Genomic DNA, 12548 nt, shown 5'->3' with positions numbered 1-12548 from the left:
AGTACTCGGGGTACTGTCCAGCAAAGCTTGTATTTTATTCTCCCTGGGCCCGGGTAAATCTCGAAGGTGTTGTGAAAACAGATTGAAGTTTATTAGTTCGATATTTTGGGAGATTAACGTATATTCTATTATTGTAATCTAGACAAGAAACGACATAAGCATTTACAAAAGCTTTAGTTACGTCCATAGGAATATTTCTTCACGCGGATTCGATCGGTCGGAGATGGAAGAAACCAGCACCTACCGTTTTATTGACCTGAGAATGAAGAGAAAGATCTGAATCTAAATGAACACCCCGTAGTTCAACATTTATACTAGGGGTAAGATCACAACCTGTGATTGAAATTGGAGATCGGTCTAAAAGGTGTTGTCGCTTTTTTGTCGCTGTCAATAGAAGCTCAGTTTAGGATGGATTGAGTTTGAGTATGTTTGATAACATCCAGTTATTGACGGTTTGGATGCATTGAGGCACGCGATTTTTCCAATTGTTTATATCTTGAGGAGAGCGGTAAAAATAGATTTGTTAATCATCCGCATAACCCGAATGTGTGAATAATTTTGGACACATCGTTAATGAACAGTGTGAATAGCATAGGACCAAGCACGGAACCTTGTGGGACGCTAAATTTAAGAAAGGTAAATGAAGACTTTTTACCTGCAACTTTAACTGATTGCGTTCTCTCCATTTCTTCTATACATATAATATAGCGGAACCTCTCATAGCGAGAATAATCCGTTCTTGCTGTGAAACACAATGCATCTCCATAAGCTCTTCGGTGGTCGGCTCTTGACTGTGCTCTTCCTCAAGCTCATCAATATCGTTGTTATCCACCTCTAGTTCCATGGTATTGGCCAAAGACACAATCTTGTGTACTGCAAACCCTACCGGTACTGTTTCAAACCACTCAAAATCTCATTCTTTAACGCTCTCTGGCCAAAGCTTCTTCCAAGCAGAAGTGAGGGTCTTCTTGGTAATCCTTTACCACGCCTTGTCGATCATCTTGAGGCAAGCAACGATGTAAAAATGATCTTTCCAAAACTCTCTGAGAGTGAAACTTGTCGCTTCAATCGACTCATGACAACGCTCGGAGAGTGTTTTAGTGTAGAGTTTCTTACGGTTAGAAATAACCCCCTGGTCCATATGCTGGAGTAACGGAGTGGTGTTTCGTATTACGTCACTCATTATGCAAAATGTCGCTTGTTAAGATAGTATTATTTTAAAATCTGCTTAGCTGGTTTTGAGAGATTCCACTGTCATATTAGGCACTTTACGTTTTAATTATTATATTTGGGTAATTAATAAATTCATTGCCTACCTATCACTATATCCTATTAGAAATATAAAGACTATTATGATTCCATTTATTTTCTTATTGTGAAAAAAATCAAATTAAAAATTCAGTCGTTTTTTCAACTAAACCAAAAAAACATTTGTTTTTATTTTCACGAATCTTATTATCAGCGCTACGATTTGTTAAAATTTTGAAACTACTCCACCTGTGACGTCACAAGTTCACTGCGGTGAGTTCCACTGATTGGTGAATTGGCTTCCCGTTAATCGGAAATCAATCACAACACCCCATCATTGGTTGATTCACAAGAACTCACGACGTCATTCAAAGTACATAGTTCATTTTTTAAAACCATTTTTATTCATGCATTTTTGAAAAACTCGTCGTACAACTAAACGCTCTATTTTTTACCGCGTGTAAGAAACCAATTTTTTACGCGCGGCAAAATTAGAAAGAACTTTATCATGCATGTCATTGGTCAAATGGTCAAACGTATTGAAATAATCATAAATATTATGCTCATTTATTTTATTCAAATACATCAAATTATCCCTCCCGAATTAAGGCGCCAAAAGTGACAGTTGTCAATGTCATAAATTGAGCAAATATCTTATTTCGTGTTGCCATTACCGGAATAATATAATTCCGTGAAATATTGCGCAGTATGGGGAAATCGTGTTTGCGTAGGTACTTAATATTTCTATTTTATAGTAATCGCCTTATTTATGGAACACATCAATGGCGCTGTTCAAAGTAATCAAAGAAGATGTCTGACTGACTTGTTCTGTTTTGTTTTCTTGGTCATTATTCTATATAATCAGTGGTGCACCTAGGATTCATTTTCGGGGGTAGAGGGGGAGGGGATTTAAACCCTTTCGGACCTTAGGAGGTATTTAGGGTCCCCAGGTGGCATATTTTTAAATAACTTTGTAGATGTTTGTATTGCAACAAATTTAGATCCAATTTTTTTTCTATGGCCACTATATTTCTTGCTATGTATTTCGTTTTTCACTACGTATTTACTGGGTTTATAAACATGTTTTTTACTATGTCTTTTACTATGTTTCTTGCAATGTATTTTGTTTTCAGTATGTATTTTACCGGGTTTTTAAATACGTTTTAACCATGTTTTCTACTACCTTTTTACTATGTTTTTTTGCTATGTATTTTACTATGTTTTCACCGTGTCTACAACCTTTTTTATTTTTTTCTATGTATTGATTACTGTTTTTTATATATTCTTTTACTAGCTTAGAACGGTCAAAGCAACTTTGTATAATTTTATTTAAATAATATGATAATAAATACATAAAAATAAAATGAATAAATAATAACTCCCTAGGGAGATAATCCAGACTGTCTACATACATTTGGACATACTCAAAACACTGTTGATTTTAAATTTAGTTTAAATTGCAATGTTTCATTGTTCCTGGTCTGGCCCCTTAAGCGTGGGACTGATCACCTTTCTTTCAAAATAATATGCAGCATTTTTTTTTTACACATACAGTGCCCTATGCACCATTCGGTGCGGAAGGGACAATGGTGATGATTTAAAGCGAAAATCTAGTAAAATAAAGGATTTTTCATCTTCTCCGTGAAAACAGTTCGTTAAAATTTAGAACAATAGAAAGATCATTATAATAGGCGCGCGCATCATTTGTAGTAGTGTCACGTGACCCGAAGTTTGCCGACACCGCCCGAACAGCGGGAGCCGACAGCCGACACCCCACGGCCATGCGTCCATTTTGACGTTTCTAATGACCAAAAAACTATTGTGGGCGATTTCAAATAAAAAAAAACAAAAGATCGTATTATATTTGATTAATCATGGAGTCGGTTGTTCGTTACACGCTTTTTAACCCCTTGTTGCTTCGTGTATTGTCTGACGCACTTACGCAGGAGGTTTTGGGTTTAATCCAGAGTTTAAAAAATCATTACTCCAATCGCAGAGTTTTGGCCACATTAATAATAATGTATTTATGCAGTGCCCTATGAATCACTGATAGGAAAATTATGCTATGCGTATACACCATCATTTATTTTTCCGCTATAAAATGAATGACTAGAATCTTATGCGGACTTCGTAGGTTAAAGATCTAGGCATCACTTTTGTGAATTCCCTGACGTTTTACTATGAGATCGAAACAGTTTGTTGTAGTTCGTAGAATATGTTAGGATTCGTCTTGCGTACTGCCAGGGTTTTTGGTAGTACACGAGTACTGAGAGCTATTTATAACTCGTTGGTGCGAAATAGACTCGAGAGTGGCTCGATGATTTGGGGACCGTATGCGTTGAAATACTCTCTTATGGTGGAGAGGGTTCAGAAGAAATTTCTTCGGTTTCTCTACATGAGGGAGTGCGCATATTATCCATGGCTTTTTCCCACTGACTTCCTCCAGGGTATGCTCGGTTACAGCAGTTTGAAGACCTGAAGGAATATGTACCTATTTAATTACGCACTCCTTTCGATTGTTGCACGGTATTATTGACAACCCTGAAATTATACGGAGCATTAGCTTTTATGTTACTTAGACAGCGTCAGCATAAACTGTTTTATGTTAGTAATCTAAATATTATGCTATCCCATTGAATCATTTATAAATTTATTGTATTTTCGCATGTGCATATATATTGTGTGTATATATATGTATATGTATGTATATGTGTGTATATCAGGGGCGAATGCTCCTTATAATCGATTACATGCAGCTTACCATATTTTTTTGACATCGTAAGTAATGTTTTATAACACTGTAGTATTATTAGGAAAAAACACATCACCAAAAAAATATATTACTTTTCTTGGGTAAGTAAATGTATATATTCCACACAGCGACCAGTTGCGCCTTTATTGGCCAAAATTATTACTACTGGTTTACACGAGATTACTCTGCTCACTTTAAAATCACTAATTCAAATACGTCTTTAACCTAAAATTTTAGAATCTCGTTCGAAAAATTACACTTGCGATTACAGTAAAATCTTGCAGCTTTCATTAATGCAATTTAGTCTTTCAATACTTTTTCATGAGGGCTAGTATTCTTTAAAATACATCAATTTGACTTACGACAGTCTAAGGGAGGTGACAATATACGCACTCGTTATGTGTGAGAAAGAGATAACGAATATATTTTGTTTGTCTTAACACGAAAGTTACAATAATAAGTAAGTAATTGACAGTAATTGATCATACTTATGTTTCGGTGGTTTGAACGTAAATTTGCTTTAAAATAAATTAATATATTGGTATTTTAATCGAAACGAATTGATATTTTAATCCATAATATAGTATAAATCCTTTAGTGGGTTTAAAAAAAACAAAGATTCGCTAATTGTTTTTTGATTGTAATTCGTTTTTGTGCATACGATGACAGTTGAATATTGTAGGTTATTCTTCAGTATCCATTTAAACTTTTAAAATTTAGTTAGAGTTATGATAAAAACGTTACTAGTGTATAGTGTAAAGAATAAATATATATAAAGAATTATAATATGTATAACTTATGTCGTTTTGTGAATAATAATGTGATATAAAAGTCGATGAAACAGTGATTCATAAAACGTAATTTATTTTTTGTTTGGTGAACTATCGTACTCGTACATCGTACATAGCTGCGCGGTTGGGTCATTGCTTTCTAACGATGAAGGCGGGGGTTCGAGACCATAGGGGTACCAATTTTTTTGCAATTATGTTTTTTAAAATTGTATTTTTTAAATCAAATGTTTGTGCTACATTAAAAATATTTTTACTGAAACTATTAGCCGCTGGGGCCATTTGTTAGGAATTATTGATTTAATATAAAATAGACTTATTTTTTATATGCCATACAACCGCTATGGACATTTTATCAGAATTTTCATAGCTTACCAATTTAAAAACTCACCGCTCGCCACTGGTGTATATATGTATGTATGTGTATATGTATGTATGAAGTATGTATGCTTTATATTTATATATTTAATTGTATTTTTACATTTAATGTAAACTGTATTTTTTTTTTCTTTTCTTCTCTTTTGGGCCATAACTGTTTTTTTTTATTTCTTCAATATTGTTTTTATTTATAGGAAACATATTCGAAAACCATATTTGCCGCAACAAATCGGTTTCTTAGAACAGGCATTTGCCCATATAAGAACCGATTGCAACATTAGGCGTATTAATATTTCTGGCTTGCCGACCCTTCATATACTGAGCCTACTCCTAGTACAAGCAGAATTTGCCAGAGTGTTTTTTGTGCCATTTTTGTAACATTGTATGTATAAACTAATAAATGAATAAATGAATAAATTCCAATATCTTATACTTAGTTTCAATAATATAGTCTTGTTTTATCTTATTTTATTTTATTTTATTATATTTTATCTCTAATTCTTAATATTTTGTATATATTTATATTTTCGACACTTGACACTTGTGCAATATTTACACACATGTCCACCCTCATTCCAATATAACACCCACTCACCCACCCTCTCACTCACTTACGCTCACACAAACACACTAGTATGTATTGTACGTGTATTTAATGTATTTCTGTGGATATCTGTCATTGGTTTTATTCTCTGTATATTTTATTTGCTATATTTTTGTTACATGTATTACTGTTGATATCCCCAATAAAATATATATATATACACCGCAAGACAAAAAAAATTACGAGTTTACCTGCTACCGCGCCCCTCGACTTTACTGAACCCTTTTTCTAAGAAATCCTTTATCGATACCTATTTCTTTTGTTTAATAAATTAAGGACACTATGTGTCACCTTTCTACAATATTTACATTTTAAAATGTCTCAACAGTCTTGTTTTACCCGCGTTTGAGTTAACATAACACAACAATCATGGAAAGTGCAAAGCAAATGTCGATTGCGATAAAATCCAAAATAATCACATTGTCGCAAGAAAACATATCTAATTGTGAAATATCTCGTCGAGTTGGGTATTTAGAAGGTGCAGTGAGGTTTTTATTAAAAAAAATCCAAGAAACTGGATCCATAGAACGGAAAAAAGGAAGCGGACGGGGGCGCGTGACATCTGCCCGAGATGATCGCTTAATAAAAAAAATTGTTATGCGCGATCGATTTTTAACGGCACCTGAAATACACGCAGAGGTGCAGTCTACCAGCACATCAACATTTTCAGTAAAAACAGTGTCCAGGCGGCTGTTGGAGCATGGTTTCCAAGCACGGAGTCCCGCAAAGAAACCATTACTCACGGACAAAATGAAGAAGGCTAGACTGGATTGGGCGAAAGAGCACCAGAATTGGACCTTGGAGGATTGGCAAAATGTTGTTTTCTCTGATGAATCAAAATTCAACCTTTTTGGTCCAGACGGCAGAAAGATAGTTCGACGAAAACGTGGGGAAAGATATCATCCGTCGTGCGTCACTCGAACCGTTAAACATTCACCCTACGTGATGATTTGGGGGTGCATGACAGCATACGGTTTAGGACCTCTAAATTTTGTACAGGGTACGATGAATGCCATTCAGTACAAAAAAGTGTTAAAAAAACATATTATTCCAACAATCGAGGACATTACGCAGTATACCGCGGACCCAATTTTTCAGGACGATTCTGCGCCGTGCCATAGAGCCCGCACTGTGAGTACAAATATATATATTTTTAAATGCATTTTGTGACCACATAATAAATAATTTATTGTTTTTTTATAGATCAATGAATTCAAGGAGAAAATTGGCTTAAAATCGTTGACGTGGCCCGGGAATAGCCCTGATTTGAACCCGATAGAAAATTTATGGGCGATTATGAAAAAAAAAGTCGGGAAAAAAAAATCAAAAAACATTGAGGAATTAAAAAAAAACTTAATTCAAGTTTGGGAAGAAGAAATAACATCAGAAATTTTAGATTCGCTTTACGCTTCTCCAAATAATAGAATTTTACATGTTATAAAAAATAAAGGTGAATTCACTAAGTACTAAATATTTTTAAATGTTATAAATATGTTTAAATGTAAAATACTTTAATTTAAAATAAAGCGATAAGAACCTACTTCTTAAATATGAATTAAAAAATAACATGTCTTTTATTATTCCATCACAAACACTCGACCATAAATGAACCGTTATGGGTCTCTAAGGTTCGGGTAATCTGATACCTGATATATAATGGCAATTTCTAAGTACAATTCATGAGTAAGATTTTTTATTTTAACCTTGAAATAACGAGTAGTCATCACATATGTCAAACAATATAAAAAAAACTAATTAAATATCAAGAATAATTCATTATATGTCAATTTTAGTTTTTTTTGAGAACTCGTAAATTTATTTGTCTTGCGGTGTATATATATATACAGGACCAACCTTCCAATGGAAGGACTATCTCTATGTTCAACAATATTACTTTGGACATTGACATTTTGGACACGTCTCTTAGGGAGTTTTTGTTACAAGATTCTCTTACTTTATGTCTACTTATGTATTATTTTTGTAAATACCTAATTTTATCTTATTTTTTTAATAATTTCTATATGTATGAATTAAGATATTCCATTTTGTAATGTACATATATATGAATAAATAAATTTGAATTGGATTGAAAATCATCTCTATCCGCACCTACTGTATTGGTAGGGTCGGGGGGGGGAGGGAGAAAAGTACTTTTTTTTTTTTCAAAAGATTAAATTATTCGAGCCCTCGTGCGTTTAGAGAAATTCTAAGATGACCGACTTGTAATTACTTTATTGCAGCACAGTTTTTATTTAAAGGTTACTCCACAAGGTAAAAAAAAATAATAGCATTTTTCTTGAGAAAATCGATTGATACTTTTCACTCCTTCAACGGGGTGAAAAGATCCGGGGTGCGGAGTAAAAAGTGCCATACAAATATACAATACATAAAAATGAATAAACAACTCGCGTTAAGAACAAAAATTAGCCTTTTTTTTCTAAAAAAAAAAACATGCATTAATCGTTATCAGAATCACAATTTCGACAAACGAAAGTAGAAGATCCCCTAGTAATGCATTTTCCGTGAGCACATTGTTTACATAAAATACACTGCACCCACTCTTCTTCGTAATATGACTCACGGGATGTCATGCAAAAATATTATTTATCCTCTGAGCTTCAAGAATGTTATATTTTAGACTAAAATATGCTAAGTGCCGTAGATTCTTTGGGGTCAATCTAAAAAATATATGAGTGCTTTTCTGTATGTAATCAACAAGTGCCGTTTCTTGTTGAGCATTCAATACTTTAGGCTTTGCAAAACCAAATTTCGCCATTCCAGGATCATCAGTAAGGCGATCCATAAATATTATGAATCCAGTTCGACATATATTTAAGTCCTTCGCTACTGACCGTATGCAGTTTTTTCTTTAACTTCAAGATTTGCAGCACATTTTATTGTATCTTTCACCCCAAGGGGTACTGCGAATACAAAAATTTATTTAAAAAAAAACTGTCTCAATTTGAAGTCTTCAAAGCAGTAATGGCTTAAAAATTACTAAAGGAGTTATTCGAATAAACTTACATGATCGGAAAAAAAAACCTTCAAAGTTGCAATCTATCCAAAATTCTTAGCGATCTGAAAAAAAAACTTTTTGGGGGAAAAAAAATCAACACGTACATGTGACCGCTAAAATCGACGGACATCGACTAAATCAAAACTAGAGCCTCTGTTCATGTCGCGGTGTCCACGAGAAGGAAACGTGCGCTTCAAAAGTGCACGCTGGCCAAAATACACCGGGTGGCAAAACGTAAACCTACTCATTCAACTATGCCGTATTGTGTCCTTTTAAAGTGTAAAAATACTGCTAGGATCTTAAAGAAACAGTATGGAATCACATTTCATGTGTAATTAGCAAATTAATATGTATGTACCAAATGCATGACTTAAAAATTGAATTATTTTTCCATCTGTCAGATTGTCGAAGAAACAAAATGAACATTTCGTAAGTGCTCGTCTAATGAGAGAACAAATGAAAATTTGCCCTCGGATTAAACAACGCCTTGGTGGACATTTGACCGGCATTATCTTTAAAACATCCAATATTATTTAACATGGTATAAAAATATCCGTTTTATGTCAATTGAAATTTGTTTTAAATTTTAAGTTCAAAGTTCATCAATTCAATTACTCTTATTAAATGACCCTTTACTTATATACTCTGTTGTGTCAATCAATATTTCCGCGTGCACTTGTGTTATGATTTTATTTTTTCCCATCTGGCAAAATTACGCGGCAACTTCACGAATGCGCGCGGCAAAGTGGGGTGATTTTTGGACACAGCCCGATGAATACATATTCAAATATGATTCTACGCTCCTTCTGGACTTCTCTTAATTCTATGTCTGCTGCATTTGAATGTATTTTTTTAAATTAAAATAAAAAAAAAAAATGTTTGTTTTTTTTTACAATAAACATAATAATAAAACAGAGTATTAAAAAAATAAAGCATAATTAAATATCAATGAAATACATATTAATAGAAAAATAGTAAACAAAAAATCCCACAAAGGCATGCCCTGTTCGTGGGTGGTTTAAGTGTTCAAGTGTAACATTTGTTCTTCATCTCTGTTGTAATATGTTAATATAAACAGCTCCCCAGGGAGTTGAATCCAGTCCTTGTCTACAAAAATTTGGATAATCTCAAAATATTGTTGATAAATTACCTGGTCCATGAAGAAGTATAGAAATTGAAAAAATAATATTTTCAGTCGTTGCGTAGTATGTAGGTGAAATAATTCAATTAGTTGAATCTCACCTGCATAAATAAAGGTTTCAGCTCTTTAACTTCACAAACATCAACAGATGAAAGAATTGAAGGAATATAGATGTTCAAATATAGGCAGAATGGTGAATGTTACACAGTGTGTAAAGTGGCCACTTAAACCAGCCATTGACAGGTCATAAGCCCTGTAGATGCCTGGACTTCTATATTACCTTCTCTTAAATGTTCTTCATCTCTGTTGTAATATGTTAATAAAAACTTTTGGGCCTATAAAATATGCATGTCTCTGTGCGAGACTCGTTTTACAATGTGCTATTTCTAACACACGATTCCTTCTTTGACTTGATCTATTTGAATTACTCGTAAATAAATTTTGGTTCTTAAATATATATTTTAAACATTGAAAACAATATATTGCGTATAAATGTAAAAGCAAATAGGGCGTATAAATAAGTAAATAAGTACGGCAAGTTTAAAAAAAAAGCATTTCAGCAGGGCGTATTTTGCGAGTGTACAGCTGGCCAAAGGCACTAATTATCTAGTATTATAATAGGAAAACTGAATAGATGATATGAGACAATATTTCGATGAATTCAATATAATATTTACAAATAAAAAAAAGTTTTTTTCCATACCAAACAGCATGTTATAATTCGTCTTAACATTGTGTTCAACAGAAAAATGTCTGGAACTCTGGAGGTAGATTGTAGGTACTGTAAATGCGAACAGTCCCAGACGGCATTAAGCCCGAGGAGTTGAACAAATAAAACAAAGTGACCCGAGCTTAACTTGAGTTACGTAACCTCTCACACCAAGTTCCTAGAAGTCTCCACGGCCCAGATTTTCAAACAACTTCATTTTAAATCTCGGGCCTTAAAAATGTACAATTCTCATCGATTTTTTAAGCTGATAAATTCAGATAAAAAATCACAAGACAATCGGTACTGTTCTTATAAGTCCCTTAATATTAAGTCCCTTAATATTAAGTCCCTTGACATACATATTAATACATGAACATGCCCTATACGGTAAAATAGTTCTAAAATTAGCTACACGAAAACGAAGACTACACGGATATGGAAGTCTAAGCATTTACAGGACTAATGACTGGATTGAGAGGCCGATTTACACACTTTGTTTTTTTTTAATTTCATTTATTTATTTACAATTTTAAAAAACCCGTTAGGGTTACATTAGAAATTTTATATTGTCTAGTCATTTTATGTCTCGTCTAGTCGAGTTAGTTCAGTCATCATGTGCTTTTTCAGATTGATTTTAAATTTGTCTCCAGTAAAAGTTTTCAAGTAGTAAGGTAAGTCGTTGTAGTGTTTAAGTCCATTATGTAGTATTTTTGACTGTCCTGTGTTTGTCTTTGCTTTTTCAATATGATAGTGTTGTTGTTGTCTGGTGTTATATTTGTCATTCATCATTTTGTCTAGGTTTGAACATCCACATTTCTTCAATTCTTCTATCTTGAGGGGAGATTCTTAAGCCCACCCGCAGCTGTTATGAAGTCCTAAGGGAATCTCTGTCAGCTACGCATAGAGGAAAGTTATCTTTAATATTTCCAAGGAATCTATACTCTATTTATTATTTTATTTTATTTTAGCACCACAACAGGTCAGGAGGCCTAATTACAGTGGTGAATTACATCACAGAACACCCAGGCTTAAGAAAAATCACATTTTAATTTTTGTATTCTCACCGGGAATCGAACCCGGAACCTTCCGTGCGTGAGTCAAGCGTCTTGGCCACTACACCACGGAGGCCGCCATGCAGATTAAGAAGGGGGGAGGAGGATGTATGGACAGAAGTCAACACGTCGTCCCCACCCCTCGGGATCCCCTCAATGCCTTTGTTTTTTTTTTATTCAAAAATATGTATTTACATAAACAATTTACATAAATAAACGTATCCAAATATCTAAAAAAAAATATTTTTAGAAACATTTTTGTAGTGTACGTCTTTATATATATGATTCCTCTGTACGTGTGATGTCACTGAACTCCTTCTAAACGACTTTACCGATTGACTTGCGGTTTTCAGAGAAATATAGATCTTTGCGCTGTGCGTGTTCGTAGATATTAAAAGGAGCATAAATGTTTTATTCATCGATCTATCAGGGTTACATTCGAGGAGAATGCATTTACATAAAAATGGAATGGTGTTTTTTTTTTTTTTTAAGACAATCAACAGGCTTAAGTTTGCCCTAATAGATTGGGCATTAATGAGTAATACTTAATTTTAACATTATTAAAATCTACTTAAATTAACAAAATGTACAATTAGCAAAAGGTGTATATGGCATAATCTAGGCGGAAATGGCAAGTGTGACATCGCGAGTCAGGAGAAACAACACCGCTTGCTTCCTAAATTCCTGCCCTTGCTGTAGGAACACATCGACAGTACCGTTTAGTGAGATTTCATTCGCTGTTCTGAGGATCCTTGGCAGAGGGGAAAAGAATCATGTTCGTTGTGAATAAAAAAAGTTTGTTTTTGAATGTTTACAAACAGCATTTGTTTTTTGTGGATTCCAATCAGATTCTTTTCCAA

Source organism: Micrasema longulum, unplaced genomic scaffold (genome assembly GCF_059751315.1).
Source record: "Micrasema longulum isolate JH-2025_06_02 unplaced genomic scaffold, ASM5975131v1 h1tg000920l, whole genome shotgun sequence".
In the NCBI taxonomy this organism is placed as follows: Eukaryota; Metazoa; Arthropoda; class Insecta; order Trichoptera; family Brachycentridae; genus Micrasema; species Micrasema longulum.
Note: the sequence above shows the minus strand (reverse complement) of the source record.